Source organism: Rhipicephalus sanguineus, chromosome 4 (assembly GCF_013339695.2).
Source record: "Rhipicephalus sanguineus isolate Rsan-2018 chromosome 4, BIME_Rsan_1.4, whole genome shotgun sequence".
Lineage (NCBI taxonomy): Eukaryota > Metazoa > Arthropoda > Arachnida > Ixodida > Ixodidae > Rhipicephalus > Rhipicephalus sanguineus.
In genome coordinates, this window is record NC_051179.1 from 117,747,428 (window position 1) to 117,765,599 (window position 18,172).

Consider the following 18,172-nt stretch of genomic DNA (forward strand, 5'->3'; position numbering starts at 1 on the left):
AGACATTAGTTAATAAACCAATTAAGCGCAATATAAAAATACCATAACGAGCGCCACATGACGGCAAGTCATATAACGTTGGTCTCATTCAGTCGTTCCAACCATTTCTTGAATATGTGTTTCCAGCTACGTGAAACGCCCTGCATACTTATTCACTGATTCCTTATACGGACACCTTTTGCTGTTTGACTTAGATATACAGCAAAACCTCGGTGATACGATCACGGCTCGTACGTATTTCGGGGTGATACGAATTTTTCTGTGGTCCCGGCCAAGGCTTATTAGCCTGCATTGTATTAGAGTACGGTTATTGCGAACCGATCTGCACCCCGCGACGTTTGATACGAACGTAAGCTAGCGCAGAAGTACGAACAGGTGGTGCCCGCGCTGTCCCGGAAGACGCGGCAGTCACGCCCGAGCATGCGCGCTGCGCGACCATCAACGGTGCGTCGTTGCCTCCGAGATAGTGCGCGCGAATCTTGAGGCCTTTAGGCGCCTTCGCGTCTAGATTACAGATGACGTTGACATCGCGCTTTTTTTTCCCCGACGCGTTGACGCGTGCTTCTGTGCTCAAGGCAGCAGCGTCTTTGTACTGTGTTAACACGTGCCTGCCACGTCGATGCAAGCCATGTCCCCGCAATCAGACGTTCTAAGAAACAAGACTGAAACTTGGGCTGCGGGTCCGTCATGAAGTGGTAAAGGTGGTCGAAGACCCCCAGAGGCCAAGCGGATGATCTTGGCGAAGGAGCTTGGCCTCTATCTATCGTGTGCAAAGCGCTTCTTAAGTCGTTTTCGCCGCAGTACTCCAGTGTCAAGCAAGAAAGCGTAGTACGATTAGGAAGAGGTTACTAGCGGTAAAGCGTCACAACACACCTGGTTCATTAATTACACACGCGCGCACGCACCGTATATTTACGAGTACAAGTACGATCGCTCACGTCTAAAAACGTTACTGGCAATCACCCAGAGCTGCTGATGACGTCGCTGCGGCCCTGAGAAACACTAAATCAAAACGTAAGCCAACTTTCTTTTGTCACATACTAATTTTTCATGTTTTCTGGTGATACGAATTTCGGATTATACGAACATTTTTGGTAACCCGCGAGATTTGCATCACCGATGTTTTACTGTATTTGCTTTCCCTTTTTATGTCACTTTAAAGTTTTTTTTACTGTTACAAACCACCAGGTAGTCTGAAATATTGTTGCCAATAGTGTGACTAAGTGGTATCTTGCGACGCTTTGTGCCACTGCGATACGTCTGACACGCTTCTTGGCAGCACAAGAAGAAACATTTCAGGTTAGTGAATATTATGATTTGTGGCTCTATGGGCCCCACCATAGAGCACTGTTGACGTATATAGCGGAAACTAGCCTCTATCTGTATATTTAACTATGTATGCCGTTGGGCAAACTCTCGAAATAAAAAAAAGGTTAGTGAATACGGTTCTAACAAACGCTGTATGCCATCAGATAAGTCAAATATGAAAAAAAATTATTCCAGTTTTATGCCCTCAATACAAACGCGATGTGTTCCTAAAATGTCGCTACCAGCGTTATTGCAGCTTTACACCTGTGGGGTGATCCGGTATTGCGAAAAAAGCAATACACTTACGGACATTGTAAGATTGTACACCGGTATTTGGGCCATTGTGCGTAGGCTTCTTACTGAAAATTTTGTAATTGGATGGCAACTCGCTAGCTGGTCGGCAAACAGAGCAGCGACACCCATCAATATAAAAGTGTCAAGCAAGAATCATTGAAAGCGCAGAGTGTAAAGAGCTGTCATGTTCCTAATAAGTTGTTTGAGAATTAAACTAATATACCATTAAACCATTTGGCGGGCATTGAGAAAACAGACATTTCACTTGCGCAACTCCGCGAATTTCTAATTAAATATTCAAACAGTTAAAGTATATCATTTGCCTTACCCCTATTTAGATCAACTAATGTGTGGCCATTTTCTGTTTTTCCTTGTGGCCATGTTCTGTTTCTCTTTTTTCTCTTTTTTTTCTTTTCATTTTCTTTTTTTCTTGCTTTGTCTTTGCTATACTTGTACACATGCTTGTCTATGCCTATTGCTATAATAGGAATGTATATAACCTGTATTGCTTCCATTTCAAATCACTCAAGTTTATGTATATCACTATATTTTGTATAACTAGGGCCAGTTATTCTTACATTCTATGTGTTCTGTCGCCACCACTACTCCTGCCTGATGTAACTGGGGGGCGGGAACTGAGTCAAGCGGCTAGCCGCTTTTTTTCTCACCCCCTCCATCAACACTGTATTGGTGGGAATAAATTTATTATTATTATTATACATTCAGCAAGAAAAACAGAACTTTTGCGACACAAACAGATATTTCCTTAAAATTAATCATAGTTGATCGCGGTTAAGAAAGTTTCAAACAATCAGTTTTGTAGATAGAGAGAGAGAGATAAACATTTTAATGTAGCTGGAGATGTTTGCCTGGCTGTTCGCCTGACATGCTACTCCAGGTGCTGGGTGACGATTATGATATATACAGTGATAACCACATAGCACATACAGTCACACAAGTTTACAAAGTTTTGTTCAGGCTCGTGGCCCGCAAGAAAGTCAACAGCGCTTTCGTGGCACGTAGCGCACAGGTGCTGCTTTGCCATGGGCCCAGAACATGTCGCAACTCTAAGCACGATCCCCGTTGAAGATGCAAGGCTGCCTTCAGAGACTCTCTCTGATGCGTATCGCTTGCATTCACAAAGAACATGATGTAGATCTTCTTGGACGTTGCATTGGAGGCACATTGGTGAGTCCGACAGCTTAATCTTGCTCCTGAAGTAGTTGGTGTATGCGACGTTCAGTCTGATGCGGTGCAAAGTTTTGTAGATAGGCATTTGCTGCTTCATAATATAGATGTATAACAGCAAATTTTCAATTGTATCGAAGTATCTTAAGATACAATTGGTAACTATCGTATCGGATACAATAATTCTGGAAGTATTTTGTATCAGTATCTCAAATACTTCTTGCCCGAGTATCTTGTATCGTATCGCGATACAATTTCAAAGTATCTTTGCCCAGTCCTGCTACTCAGGGTACCCTTTACGGGGAGATGGTGAGATTTTTTTTGTGTATCGCCTGGTAAATTGGTGGACAATAAGGCGTCTGGCCAGTATACCCGTTGGCATTGACATGATGGATGTGCAATGTAGGCGTTTCTTCAATGCATAAACTTCAACACTTTCAACAGCATAAACTTTCATCAACAAATAAACTGAAGAGGAAGGAAGGCAAGAAATAGAGAGAGAAGGAACTAGAAATAGAGAAAAAGGAACAGATAACCTTGGTAATAAGATCATGATAATTAGAGTTACGCTAATACCGAGCTAATTAAGGTATTGCTTTAGAACGCTTTAAATAAAGACCATGCTAATTAAAACAATGTAAATTAGGACCTGGTTCATTTATACCATACTAATTAAGACCTTGGTAACAATCTAGGCTGGCCACAAGCCCGGCTGTTAGTCCAGCCTTGCACCACTGAAGCAAGCTGCCCACATTTTCTTTTGTTAACGTTGCCCTATCCAGTATTTATATGCATCTTTGAGGTCCGCACAGTGCTCAGAATGTTTAAGTTCAGCATACTGAATGAGCATCTCAGTGCTGCTTTCAGCAGTGTCTTTAGTATGTGGGATGCACCCTGAAATGGAGGTTTCTGCAAGTACGCGGCTTGAAAAGGCAGTTCCTGCATGTACAGCCACGGAAGGAAAAGATTAGTACAAGTGGCGAATACCGTGCACTGCGGGAAAATCGCAATTATGGGACTTTTGTTCCACACCATGACAAGAAGAGAGTAGCAGGTATGATCTACCTGTGAAATCGGGAGTGGCCGGCAAAAAATAGCCCACCGTAAAACCTGGAATTTTAATACTATTCGCGGTTTTATTGCTGCGGGGATCTCTCAGTTGTGCTAATTTTTCTCTTCAGCGACTGTGGACTATCGCCGCTGGTCAGGAGCTCAGTTGTGGCCCATATGCTGAGGCTGCTTCTTTGTGTTTGTTCTGGGATTTTTTCATGTGAGGTTAAATCGTTGACGTTAACATTTGAACCTCACATCACCAGTGCGCGATGCCAGCGCGTTATCTACGGCAAACATATCCACGTATGACTTTTCTGTCGCAAATAACAGAGGAGATTTCGTGCATGCACTTGATTACAAGAACTCACCCAAGTCCAGTGAATACACAGAAGTTTTTAGTGCAATGAAGAAATATATACATATATTTATATTTAGAGATGTCAGCTTTAGTTTACCAGATAACGTCCTTTGGCGAGAATATCGTGGGAAGCGCGCATAAGCGTTAACTTTATATCTATTCTCTTGAAACTTTGTATCAGATCTCCAACGATCTTGAAAACCTAGTAGAAGCTGCAACCTCATTAGGCGTGGTATACGTACCCCGCAATGCTGCTTAAGAGACAAATTCCGAGTCTGAAAAACAGATCTTCGATAATTGTTCCTCGATTTTAGGCACTTCCACTGTAGGAATAGATAGGGCTCGCTGTTTAGGACGCTATAGCGCTGCAAGGAGTAGACCCATTATTGCCAGATTTGCCTCTTTTAAAGAAAAAAGATCCAGCCAGCTTCACTTCACGAACACTGTCGGAACAGCGAAGCTGATGTCCCTCCTTCATCAGGCTATGTCATACTTCTATGTTTTTCTCGTCTTCCCTTCGTTGGCGCTTAGCATCGGCCTGTCTTGCGCGAGCTCCGCGGTTGGCTCGGTGACGACACGCCCGTTCTGGTGTCGGCTCTTGCTGACGTTCACGTCGGACGGCTTCTTCTTCAGGAGCAAGAAATGTTCGCCTTTCTGTAAGCGCGAACTCCTGAACACTGACACCGACACGCTGTTTCATACTCCACTGAGCCTCACCCTCACCACATCTTGGCGCGTTTTTCGAAGGCTCACCCCTCCTCCGAGCCTCGACATCCTCCGCCCTCGGCGTCCCCTCTTGCAGCACGGCCGAGCCTCCCCTTCCTACCGAGCCTCACTCTCGCCACACTGCGAGGTCACGTGATCACCGCTACGCCAACGGACGGCGAAGCCTCGACTAAGAGTAGCTTTGCTGTTAAAGCAGCATGTGCTAATTAACGCAAGAAAGTTAAAAGGCACTGCGGCTAGCATTAAGGTTTCTAGGAAGCAGTACGAAAGAACAAAGGCAGAACTATTCGATGTCATGTTAATTAAGACCTCACTACTTGAGACCAAGTTATTAGTACAATCAAAATTGACACTGAACTGACGCGGTCGTTTAGTTCAGCTACGTAAAAAGTTGGAAGCAGTTAGATGATCGCAAGCCCCGCTGGCGGCTCCAGCCTTGCACAACTAGTTCAAGCTAATCGAATTTTTTTTATGCAAAGTTAGCGTCCACCGCATGAAGCGCTTCACGGTCACACCGGCACTATGACAATGATTAGCTGCACTGGCCCTTCTCAGAATCAACGAGTTGAACCCGAGTTCGCGTGTCAGTCAGTTTGATTAACAGATGACCAAGGCAAGGATCGGGTCCGCCCACCGCATTTGCTCTTGCCGATGAGCAGTGCTCACGCCGCCACGCCAGTCAGCGGCACGGTTCAGCAATGAGCTGAATCGCACATACTATGCACGCACGCGCGAAGAACTAAAGGTGCTTTCATCATGCGGCTACGATGTCTCGCCATCAATTTAACCGCGTTCACGACGTACTGTCGGCGTCAAGTCAAACCCGAACAACATCAAGCATTCGCAGTCATCACCACGGACAGGCTCCCGCATCCGGTTCGGCAGCACTGCGCAATATGCGCACCTGTCCATGGTAATAACTGTACGGCGCGAACTATACCACCGCGAATGTTTGCCGCTGTCCGGGTTTCATTTGACGCCGGTAATACAACTCACAGCCACGTTGCTTCAATGAAGCAAGCGCCCCTGGTGACATCTGCGGCGAAAAAAGTTGCTGCTTGCGTGTTTGTGGAGGAATTGTTTCCACCCAGTCATTACTGCGGAAAAAGCCACAGTTTCACCGCAAGGGCTAAGCAATGAATGGGATAGCAACAAATTGTAGTGTTATACGAAGTGAGGCTGGCCGCTAACTGTTTTGTATCCGATCTCGCGTAGCTACAAAATGCTGGTGTAGGATAATACGGCCGCTCCAGCGAGAGATGCTCTGTCCACAGAGTCAGAGCACAGCACGTAGAATTGCATACGAGCCGCCCGCTTCGATGGTTGTCGAGATAGCGCGCAGGCCAGTGATCCCGACCCCGCCCATAGGATCAGAGTTCAAATTTCTTGCTCGCGCGACACCCCCACTCTCCTCTCGCGTCTTTTCATGCTCGTTAAAGAATGGAGGGGCGTTTCCTGTCTTCTTCGACGGCAGGCCTCCCGAGCGGGGTGATGTTATCGCATTCACCCTCCGAGCGGCGGAAAAGGGCCGGCTCGTTTGATCCTTGCTTCGGCCGTGTTCGTCCCACCGCTCGCGCGCTTTTACCCGCGGTAGAACATACGATGCGCGGGGGCATCTCATCAATTTGGTCTTCATACGAGACATGACGTCGACAGCAGAAACCTGTCGAGACTGTCCATATAATTGCTATTGCAGTAAAAATTCGCCGACGATTACGATACTTCCTAATGCGAATTCTGAGCGCAGCTTCGTGTTGGGGCAACGCCAACTGTGTTTGAAGTTTTGACTATCCGCAGTTGTAGCACTGTAACATTGGTTACATATTGCCACAGAAACTGCCAGCGCTCGAGTGTTACGCACACCACTGTGTGCATTGCAGGCGTCGCGAACCAAGCGAAACTCCGACAGCGCCGTTACAACAAGCGAGGTCAGCCACAGTGCACGTACCAGCCCTGCATGCGCTCAAGCTCCAACCGAGGGGCCAGAGCGTGTGAAGTAGGAAGCAAGCGAGGCTGGAGGCCAGTGGCTGGTGATATGGTCGGACTGCGCGTTCGCTCTCTTTCGTCCTCGTTCGCTATGTCGGTTACGCCGTCAACGCCAACATCGACGACGCTCAACGCAGGAATGGACGCCTAAGAGCTGCGCTCTAAAATCTTCAGACGTGTATTGTAGCAGTAACCTGTCGATTTATTTATCTGTAATTTTCGATAGAAGCGATACGAGCTGCACAATAGTGCTGCGTGTGCGCCCTGGCTGCCTTCGATAGTGGAAATTTCTATGCTTCAGGTGGAACGAAAGAACTTGCCCGAAAGATGACAAACGTCCGCGAACACGCCTGTGGGAGGTGCGACGTTCGGTTGGCAAAGGAACAACGCGATAATCACGCTGACTTCGCTGCACTGTTGAAATGTTGACTGAGAGGCGGCGCTGGCGCATTCACATGCGTTATTACTTTTAAAACCACCGCCACGGTCACTAGGCCACGGTGACAGAATAGGCCAGGCGGCCAAACGCGCCGCTTCGCCAATGCACCGCGCGCGTCACAATATTGCTCGTGTTACCGCCATTCTCGGCAAGGTAGCCGCAGGGGTACTCTGGGCCGATTTATCCGCTCCGGCGCGGTTTCCAAGTACTTTGCCGGTGTGCGTCGCGAGCATTCAAATTGCATTTTTACGCCTATGACTTTTGAGAAAGACCTTCGCGGCCTAATGCTGTACACCAGAGAGGTCATAAATACCACTGCAGAGTTGCCGTCGCTTAAAACGGGCTTTTCGCGCGGATTCGCGCTTGCACTACGTGTGACTTTAGGCACGTCGTTGATTCCTTGTTTTTTTATTGATCCATTTCTTTATTTTGCTGGATACAGATTGGTTCTGAAATGCTTACCGTGACTAACGTGTCATCGCCAAATGAATCACGTTTGGAACAAAGATCTTTTTTATATGTTCACGATCAAGTTCATCTGTTTCTTCTTCCTCATTGCAATATGGATGAGAAATCCTTTATTTAATATACGAATGTGCAGGAGCAGTATTCATTCACAAAACGCACACGAACAGACACTTATATTAATCAATAGGTGACCGCGTGTTGTAGTTAAATTTCTTTGCACAGAAACCATAAATCAACGACGTCCATAAGGCCAGCTCTACGTACATTAACATCAAAGCCAAATATTTTTTACTCTGTACACTCCCCGGTAGGAATTTTCAAGCTTCCGAAAAAGAATAAACGCGCGTCCGCTGCGATCGACACCATCGTCAGTCTATCGAGGTTATCTGTGGCGATGAGAAAATTTCAAGTTCCATGAAGCCTGGTATACTTACTTTTGTGGGCGAAGCTGGCAGGCAACCACTACAGGCTAATAAAAACACACACAACGTTTAAAACCACAGAAATAGCTGGAGTAACCGGCCTTTAGAGCACAGCGAAAGTTTGCGATGCGCGTCTTTCGACCCAGAAACCCGTCGCGAACCTAGCGACGGCCGCGAGCAACTCGAGCAGCTGGTAGACGTGCTCGCGGCGCTTGTTTGGCCACCTCTCATATTCTACCACGGTGATCACCACAACTTCCACGCATGGGTTTGTGGCGCTATACCCGTTCTTGTAGCAATTTTAAGGGCGAAACACCTTAGGGTGCATCCCCCTTCATGGCGCATCGTCGGCTACTGTCGCCGCGTGCATCTTCGTGACCCATTTGCGTGCATGCATCATCGTGTCCTGTCCAATTGCTTCAGCGCAACAGACGGCGCCACCGCCTCAGCGCCCACCGTGTGGTGAGAGAGAGAGCGAACGGCGCGCTTGACTAAGGAAATGCTCTTTCTGCGATGAACGCTGAAGTACCAGCTCGCGAGGAAGGAGAACGCGCCCCCGCCCGTGAGAGACAAAGCCGACGCAGGGAAGCGTCTGCTAGCGAGTTCCTTGAAAAATTACACCATCTCCCGCTAAAGGGGACCATGAGGCGGTGCGATTGATTGATTGATTGAAAACATTTATTGAAAACTAAAGAGAGGTGCAGCCCTTAAGGGGCTCCGCAATGGGTGGAGTCCTTATTCCGGCACCCCACTGGTATCTGCCGCTAGCTTAGCCCTTCGGACCAAGGCCTTTTGGGCCTGAAGATCCGAGCAACTGAGCAGGGCCGCCTCCCACTCCTCTAGGGTTGGGTTAGGGTTGGGGGGAAGAGCTGAGTTGAGCTGGCAAGCCCAAACCATGTGGTAGGTGTCAGCCACCTCCCCACAGTATTTGCACTTGCCAGTGAAGGAAGAATCGAAGTGTTTCAAGATTGCCGGGCACAATAAAGTGTTAGTGAAAAGTCGTAGCAAGATGCGTTCATTAGCCTTGCCCAGCCCCTTTGCAGGAGGTGGATATTGACGATGCCTATCTCTGTAATAGGTCGTGATGTCTTTGAATGTAAGAAGATAGCCGCCTTCGGGTTTCAGGTACTCAGGATCTAAGTGGGACGTCCGGTGAATGAGTACTCGGGCCGCCGTGTTCGCGGCTTCATTCCCCATTAGGCCCTGGTGGCCTGGAGTCCAGACTAGGCAATGGGGGTAGGATCGATTCCCCGGTTGCTATAGTTCTGCAATATTCTTTCTGCTAGTGGTGTGACCCAACCAGCCTGATAATTTCGACATGCCCCACGCGAGTCGGTTATGATACATTGAGATCGGGGATCAGAGGCAGCTAGGGCAATAGCTACTTCTTTCGCTTGTGTTGTGCCCGGGGCTTTGAAAGTGAGCCCATCTACTTGCTTTTCCTCGTGGATAACCGCTGCCGTATACCAGCCCCCGCGGCATGGACCGGCCACATCTACATAGAAGACTCCGTGTTTGTTGCCATAGTGACGATGCAACGCGTCTGCCCTCGCCTGGCGACGACCAATATGGTCTTCCCTATCCATCCTTGTGGGGAGGGGTCGAACTCTGACGGCGCGTCTCCAGAGTTCGGGCACTCGGACCCGTTCGTGCGTGTGAAAGTCATGTTTCAAGTGGAGCCGGTCCAGCAAATGTTGTCCCGATTTCGTCTATGTTAGACGTGTATATTGGTTCGTGAGGTGTGCTTCCTTGAGCTCCTGAAAGTGTTCACCACTCCCAAAGCGAGAAGTCTCGCGTTAGAAGTTGCGACAGGGAGGTCAAGTGCCCTCTTCATCACTTTGCGGAGGATTACCTCGACTTTGTCTTCATCATGCTTCCGCAGATAGAGATAGGGGACCGAATATAAAATTCGGCTGATTACGAAGGCATGAGCTAGCCGCACAGCGTCCTTGCTTCGTAATCCCCCTTTCTTGTTGGAGACGCGGCGGACCATTCGGCCCACCTTGTCCCCAACCTTGCGGAGCTTTTCTAGTGTTGTGTCGACTCTTCTTTGATTGTGAATAAAGAGTCCGAGAATTCGGATCTCCTTGGCTTCGCGAATGGGGCCATTAGCCAAAAAGAGACGCAGTTTTGTGGTGTCCTTAGGCGATGGTCTAAGATGCACAAATTCTGATTTGTTTGGTGCACACTGGAGTCCGCAGCGCTCTGCGTAGCGATCCACTACGTGAGCGGCTGCTTGCAGGCTTTCCTCCATATGTCCGATGTTTCCCTCTGTGGCCCAGATGGTGATATCGTCGGCGTACAGCGCGTGCTGCACGCCTCCAATACCCTTTAGCTGGGCCGGGAGATGTACCATCGCAAGGTTAAAGAGTAGAGGGGAAAGCACAGCGCCTTGTGGCGTCCCCCTGGTACCCAATGCGTAAGGTCCATATTCATTGTCTTGGATTCTGACGAGCGCGGCTCTATCTGTCAAGAAATCCTTTATATAATTGAATGTGTTTGTGCCGCAGTGTGTCTCACTAAGATTTGTTAATATAGTGCTGTGTTTAATGTTGTCGAAGGCGCCCTTAAGATCTAAGGCCAGGACGACCTTGTCATTATGAGGGTGCTCCGTTGGCTGTAATATGTCATGACTGAGTTGTAATAATGTCTTGTGCGGACCTGTGTGGACGGAAGCCGAACATGGTGTCTGCAAAAGTGTTACGATTTTCCAAATAATCGGAGAGCCTATCTCGCACCATCGCATCCATTAGTTTGCCCACACACGATGTGAGCGAGATAGGTCTCAGGTTGTCTGTATTAATTTCCTTCCCTGCTTTTGGAATAAAAGTGACAAGTGATGTTTTCCAATCTAGCGGTACAGGAGTCTCCCCTTTCCATATAGCATTAATGTAGTTAAGAAGGGCCTCATACTCGCGATCAGGAAGGTTGGCCAGCAGTTTCACTGTGACCTTGTCCCGACCGGGGACAGTGCCTCTCTTCATTTTGGCTAAGGCCGCTTTGAGGTCGTAGAGGTGGAACGGCTTATCCATCTCTTCATTATCTCTGCCTGCATAGAGATATTCCTGACCTCGAGGGTCCTGTTTGGTGCAGAGATACTTGTCCCTTAAGGTCTCTGCCAGCTGTGTTGTTGTGCCCTAGAAATTGTGTAAAGCGCGTTGTAAGTGTTTCTGGGTTTCTCCTCGCGATTGAGCGGGGTCGATCAAGCTGCGGAAGAGCTTCCATGTATTTTTAACCGACATCTGTCGGGCTGCCGTGTTACATCGATCTATCCAGTTGGAATCAGCTAACTGAGAGGCATACTCGGCAGCCTGTTGGGTAAGATCTGTTATACGTCTTTTCAGCGTTCTGTAGTGCTTTTGTCGTTTCCATCTTTTCGTGAGACTGCGGCGAGCTTCCCAGAGATGGAGTAAATGATTATCCACCGCTGGGAAGTCCTCCGTCGTCTGTATGCATTTCTCATGTCTCTTGAGTGTTGTCATGAGATTTTGAGCCCACGAACTGTATCCATTGTCGATAAGACTGGTCTGTGGCAGGGACTTACGGAAACTAGTCCAGTCTGGCAGTCTGGCGCGAGTTGATGGCCTTTTTAGGGGCCGCGTATGAATCAGGGTCTTAAGGATGCAGTGATCGCTTCCTAGCGTGTCTTCGGTGTTGTACCACTCAATGTGTTGTATGTGTTTGGAAAGCGTGAGATCGGGACAAGTGTCCCGTGTCACAGAGTTTCCTAGACGTGTTGGTTGTGCTGGGTCAGTCTAGAGGGTTATGCCTAGCGTGGAGATGAGCTCCGCTAGCTTTCTACCGCGCACTTCCTCCTTCTTGTAACCCCACACCTTGCTAGGAGCATTGAAGTCCCCTATAATGAGTAGGGGATCCAGACCAGCTATCTTCAGTGCCCGACTGAAGATGTCTGCAAAAGTTATGTTTTTTAGCTTTGGTGGACAATATATGTTAAGTATGTGCAGTTGGGGGTCGGAGCGCCGCAGGGGTAACACCGTGACCATGGTGTACAAATATGTTACCTGCATGTCGAGGTGCACCTCTTGTGCCGTGTACGCTTTGTGCACGAGGATGCAAGTACATGGATCTCGCTGAAATGTATTGTACCCTGAAATTTTGGCTGAGGCCCCGGGTTCCTGTAGAGCCACGATGATTGCTAGAAATTGAAATGTTTCTAAGTAGAGGCGAAAATGAGCGCGCTTAGCGGGATCCTTAAAGCCCCTACAATTCCACTGTACGATTGACAGTGGTTCCTGTCTTGAGTTAGCTCGCTTCTGTCGAGGTCCCTGCGCCATGATTAGCACTACTAGAAGCTTGCTGGCTCTCCGCTACCTGAGGGGTAGGAATGAGCCGGACGTCTTCGGTAGCATCCTCATCAATATTGCGGGAAACTTTGGAGGGGCGACCCGCCTCCATTACGGGACCAGCCCGCCTAAACAATTTAGGACTAGCCTGAATCCAGGACTTGACATTTTGGGTCACCGCAGCGGTGATTTGCTGAGTGAGTGTAGTCACTAGCTGTTCCATTTGTGCCTGTATTATTTGCGCAATCATTGTTGGCAGCGGTGCCATTTGGTCGGTGACACTTTTTTCGAGAGCCGTCATGCGGCTTTCCAAGTTGTTGATAAGAGGACCATACGTCACAGGTCCCATGCCAAACACAGTGAGGCCGATTCGTCGCCGCTATCCAGAGTACCTGGTAAAGGCGGTTCTGCACTAACGTTTTGGAGTGCAATGACTTTCCGTTCTAGCTGCTCATTTTTAGTTCGGAGAAGTGCTATCTCTTTCTTGAGTTCAAGTTCTAGAGTTGAGGGGGAGGAGGAGGCGACCCCTGCCCAGGTGCTCACCTTGGATGTTGTGGCCGCGTTGCTGGTTCAAGGGGCGAGAAGTCCCCTTCCTGGGAAATGGTGTCTTGACACTTTGTCCAGGTGCGTTCCGGTTCTTATTCTTCTTAGATGTCTTGTTTTCGGGAGCAGGCCCGGAGGCTTGTCCGGACTTGCCCGATGACGAACCTCCGTTGCCGGAAGCCTTGCTCGTCTTGTTTCTAGGGGCCCCTTGTTGGTTTCCTGGGCGTTGAAGCCGGCGGAATTTTCCCTTGCAATTTGCGGAGCCGGTGAGATGAGCCTCCCCACAAACCATGCACAAAGGGGCACACTCGTGTTCAGCTAGGCCCTGCTCGGAGGCGCCTACTTTCTGGCCACAATAGCCACACCTTGTGACATCCGGATGTGGGCAATTGTCTATCCAGTGACCGACAGTTCCACAGCGATAGCAGGCTGGGACGGTCTTCTTATATTCCCTAACAACTGTGCATTCACAGTTGTAGTGTACGTAGCGGGGCACTCTCCGGCCCACGAAAGTGAGCACTGCCACGTTAGATGTTCCAAGCTTTCGCACGAAGGCCAGTTCGCCCTCGCGCCACACCACCTTGCCTTTAAGTGATGCCGTTGTCTCATCTGCTCGCACGGTGATGACGCCTCGGCACACCTCTCCGTTGAGTTTGACATGGCCCCGCAGAGGAACGGAGCCAGATCCCATGTTGAGGTTCCAATCACGGGCTAGTTTGTTTGCTGCCTCCACATGTTGCGTCCCGCAGACAATCAAGTTCTGTGTCCACACTGGCCAAACGTTGAGGGTAGCGGCAGCTTCGCCGCCGACGTACTGGGCGATGGCAGCGCCCAGATCTCCAGTTTGGAAGGCCGTCTTCAGGTGCAGACTTTCACGGGGCTTCACCACCACGATGATATCATCTGCGCTCATCTTGGGAGTGTCGCGTGGGCGCCACTTAATCAGCTTACTCTTCCGCTGTAGAGTGCGAGCGCGGCCGTTGGAGGCGAGGCCATTGGGGTTCAGGGCAGCCGGCTTTGGCATCATCTTGCGCTGAGCAGCTTTCCGTCGTAGAGCCACGAGCTGGAAAAGGCCTTCATCTTCGATATTGGTGGGTCCATTTTCTGTGGCAGCAGCCTGTTGCACATCAATTTCGGTCCACGCCATGGCGGCTGGGTCGTAGCCGCGTTGGGTAGCGGTCGCCATCGTACGGAGTCTTCGGGAAGGCCCCGCACCGCCGGTGTCCAAGCTAACCCCAGCGGCGGTTAGCTACTCCCGGCGTGGCGAAGAGACAAATCGGGCGAAAAATGGTTAAATTTCGGCCCACCTGCGTCGGATCGGTGTCAGCAGGTTCCTCGTGATGTTAGGACGAAGTTCTCAACGCTTTCAGAAGGGTAACATCGAAATTTCCACGGTCATTGGCAAAAATTTCCGGAGCCGACGCGCCGCACGTCCGATCTCAGCGACGCAAGCAGCGTCCTCCAAGCGGCTGGAGTTGGCGGACCTGCGTTACGAAGGGTTGCAGTGCTCCGCGGACGCCACCGACAACCACAGCAGGCGATGCGAAGCCGGAGCACTTGCACCATCGCGTTCCGTTGGCGTTCGCTGGGCATGCTACCGACCTCGCGTCGTGGAACGCGAAGAGGAACACTACGCGCGTCGTGTCTTCCCTCTAGCCCGGCCGTTAATTCTCACAGGGCGTGCGGGGAACGCGGTCGACAGGCGCGCGCGAGAGAGGAAGCATAGGAGAGGAGAGAAAGGGGGAGGGGCGCGCATGCGCTGGCCCTCATCGCGGCGCTGCGCAGGAGAGAATTTCGGCATGTCTAGCCCGCGTTTCAGAGGAAGAGTGGAAAGGGGGAGGGAAGAGGGGGAAAGAGATGGTGAGTGGAGAGGGGAAAGAGAAGAGGGGGAAAGGGGAGAGGGTGAGGGGAGAGGGGAAGATGACAGGATGAATAGTGAGGGGGAGTGGAGAGGAGGTGTGTGGAGAGGGTATGCGCATGCGCAGAAAGGGTGGTCACGCCGCACACCACCACCACCACCGGATTGAACTCCGCCATAAGATACTTCGCATCTAAAAACAGACTGCTCGCGCTGCACAACCGTTCACCGGCCACCCGGTATAGACGAGGCAACCTAAAGTTAGCGCTCGCGACACCAGCGCCGAATGCTCCCCTGGCGGACGCGCCGAGCTCTTGAAGGTCGCGTCTGCGCAGGCGCGCGTCTGTGTTTTCTACGGCGCGAGCGCGTTGTTTTCGCGATGGCGAGCGCGACCGCACCAACCAGGAAAGCGGGCACGCAGTACTGCTGTGTTGTTGACTGCCATAACAACCTCGAAAACACGAAAGGTCGAAGGCCGACCGTGAAGTTCTACAGATTTCCGGGGAAGTGGTACGAGAAGGACAGACGACAAGCATGGATAACTGCAGTGCGCCGAGTCAAGTAAGTCGCATAATTCCGCATTCGCATGCCATGTCGCGACCACTCGAAGAAACGCAATAAGCCGGTTTTCAGCGTGCGGCCGCTTTGTTTAGTCGTGTCGCATAGTTGAATTTACAATGGCACCCGCCGTGTTAGTTAAATGCATGCGTTGTGCGCCGCTAAGCTAGACGACGCGAGCTCGATTCGCGGGCACGACGGCGCCATTTGTATAACGACGAAATGCAAGAACACCATTGTTACCGCGTACTTCGATTTTTTTTTTCACGTTAAAAAGTCCCCGCGGCGGTGAAACTCGTACCCGAGATCCCACCTTCAATGATTCAATGATTTCATGCTTCAATGATTTCATGGTTCTGGCCCGTAAAGCCCCCGAGTTTAACTCGAGCTATAACTCGACGTCGTAAACGAACTTGTCGGACACCTACGACACGTACTTGGGCTTTCACTGCGACATCACCGTCGACAATTTGTTCAACGCCGTACACATGTGGAAGCAGACGCTCCCCTTTCTTGAGGTTGCCGCCACAAAAAAAGCTGTCGGCGTCGGCAATCTTCTTGAATCCACATTGCAATCTTTGCATCGCTGTTCCGCAAGCAGGCTACCTGCCGCCGTCGAAAACTGGTCGCCGTGAACACGCGCAGCGAAGGAAAGCGCGGGCGCATCAACGCGTCATTTCCACATTGGAGACGCTGTTAAGCAGGTGCCGTAGCGCCCCCTGGCCCAGGTTTTCTCGTCTATATATAGGCTGTGTTCCAGTTCTGGAGAGCATCGTAGATAGTCTACGCTGACAGCTTAGAAGACCGCATAGAGCTCGAGTAGTCTCAGAAGTGGAACGCGTCTGGATGACGTCTGCAGGACGTGACGGCACCTCGCGTCGACAAGAGAATGACGTGTGTTTCGCCCTGTTGAAGTGACTTTTGTTTCTTTGATCTTTCTGGTTTGGTTTGACCAATGACCTTTTTGAAACTGCTGTATCTATTTTTGTTTTTATTGTTTATTATTACTATTATTATTATTTTAACAGCGAAGCTGTTCTTAGTCGACCCTTCGCTGTCCGTTGGCGTAACGCGGGCATGTGATGCACAGCAGCAGTGCCTGCAACGCTGCTTGCGTTCTAGCGCAGCCGTGGTAGGTGCTTTGCGCGTGTGGGTGGGTGTAATGGGCCTCGACTGCACTGTAACGCTATCGTAGCTTTCCAGCGCGGTCATGATTTAGTGTGTCGTCGGCCCATAGCTTAACATAGAGTGTCAAATAAAAATCACCAAAACAACACAGAAATACTTAGAAAGACTTGCAAAAGAAACACAGAAAGGTGGCCTGACGTAGGGGGGCTCTAGCTTCGCAGTTCTGACAGCTTCCACGCTGTGGAGCTGGCAGCGTTTTTTTACCCTGCCTCACACGTTAGGCGGACGAAAAATGCGACTACTCCCCTATCAGGTCACGTATTTCAAGCCTTTCAGCACAGTTACACCATAATTACTACAAATAACATCCCCCATACTTTCCCTGGATTTCTTCTCTGTTAGTTCTAACTAATGTAGTGTCTTGCCCTTTCAGCCCTGGATTTTTATTTTGACGGGGACTTTTTCTGTGCGCATTTTCCTGACAGTCATGACCTCAAAAGACCACAAACGAAAAAGTGAGCCAATTGTGCAAGTGTCAATGGATTTACAGACATGATATCAAATTAGGTCATCGGGGCTCAGCGCTGGTGAAATGAAAAAAATTGCATCTTTTTTCCTGATATTCACTAGAGTACACGATATGTGAACCACGTCTCATTCTTCCGTGTGATACTAATTGAAACAGCTCTGATACGTCGACCCGAATATGGCGCTAACGCCCCTCAGCGTACCCGCCTCGGCGTCACCCACGATTTTGGTCAAGCTTCTTCTTCTTTGCGCCTCCCAGCTCCGCAAGCATGTCACCGTTTTAGTGTCAATCGCAGTGGGGATCATTGAAGAAGTATCCCCCCAAGAATGGGCAGTTTTGGTTTCATTTCCGAGGTGCTAGGGGAAATGTTGCGTGATTGTGTCATTTGACACCGCCAGGGCCGAAAGGGCTAGCAAAGAACAACAAGCCCATAGTGTTCCCATTTTTTCGTACAGCCCTATTGAGGCGACTCAACTTTCTAGGGTTCCTTGGCATATTTAGTGTATATCTTTTATATTACTTATCCTGTTGTGAATCTGCTGTGGCTGTCGTGCTTACTGTTTCTCTGCTCTTTTTTTCTCTCACGCTTTTTGTATAAAAATTGCACTGTTCAAACTGGTTGCAAACACCGCCCGTCCTCCTTCTTAATGCCTTTGGCGTTGTGGATATGAAATAAATAAATAAAGACCCAAGAAAGTTTTCGTGTGAAATATCCTACGATATGATTTTGGCGATAGTCTGTGCACTGTATAGCTGTTTCAAGGATGAAGAAGTACATTCAAAAGTAATTGACTGATTCCGAACGTGTTTTGCAAAAATGGCTTTCCTGCATGTTACTCAAACTACACGAAACATGCAGCCCTCGGCAGGCGTGACACACAGTGAGTAAAATTGTGGAGCCTTACAATTTTCCTTCCATACCTGTCTATATAATTGCTCTTTGCAGGAGTTCACGTCTCCAGTTTACAGAACATAGCTACATTCTACATATTGTTCGGTCTGTCTGCATA

The 18,172-nt window shown here is 49.5% G+C and overlaps 1 protein-coding gene across 1 annotated transcript in view; it reads left to right on the forward strand.

Moving 5' to 3' along the window:
* The window catches only part of LOC119390615 (caspase-2), a 126,658-nt gene that overhangs the window by 40,480 nt on the left and 68,006 nt on the right, over window positions 1-18,172 (forward strand). The gene's annotated exons all lie outside the window — the stretch shown is intronic.